This window comes from Octopus bimaculoides, chromosome 24, assembly GCF_001194135.2.
Source record: "Octopus bimaculoides isolate UCB-OBI-ISO-001 chromosome 24, ASM119413v2, whole genome shotgun sequence".
Taxonomy (NCBI): domain Eukaryota; kingdom Metazoa; phylum Mollusca; class Cephalopoda; order Octopoda; family Octopodidae; genus Octopus; species Octopus bimaculoides.
Genome location: NC_069004.1, coordinates 11,574,234 through 11,574,798, shown reverse-complemented (window position 1 = coordinate 11,574,798; position 565 = coordinate 11,574,234).

Genomic DNA, 565 nt, shown 5'->3' with positions numbered 1-565 from the left:
ATATATATATTTGTATATATAATATCATATATATACATACATACATATATATGTATATACATAATATATATATATAATATTTTATATCTTATATATATATATATATATATATATACACACACACACACACATTATAAAGAGTGACAAGTAGCTTCTATGACTACAAATTGAAGCCAAAGAAGTGTTCTTTTCTAGTATTCACAAGGGTTGCAGTCAAAATTGTGACTATCATTAAGGTAGGTCTAGAGAGTTGAGAAAAGATTACAGAAAAAAATCAACTTGTCTACATTGAGCTCCTACAGTCGGCAATTTGATAATAGTGGTAGTTTGGGGATAAATCAGATCCAGTCCCAAAATCACTGCTGCCAAAATCATCAACCCTAGGAAGAAGATCTAGTCTGTTTCTACTTTCTTCAGCCACCTCGATGACAACTAGAAGTGACTGCATCTCTTCTGAACACTCCAAAAGAGAAAGCCTTTGACTTCAACTTTACAGAATGACAAAACTTAAAAGTAACAGCCACTTTGTTATGAAATATATATATATATATATATATATATATAT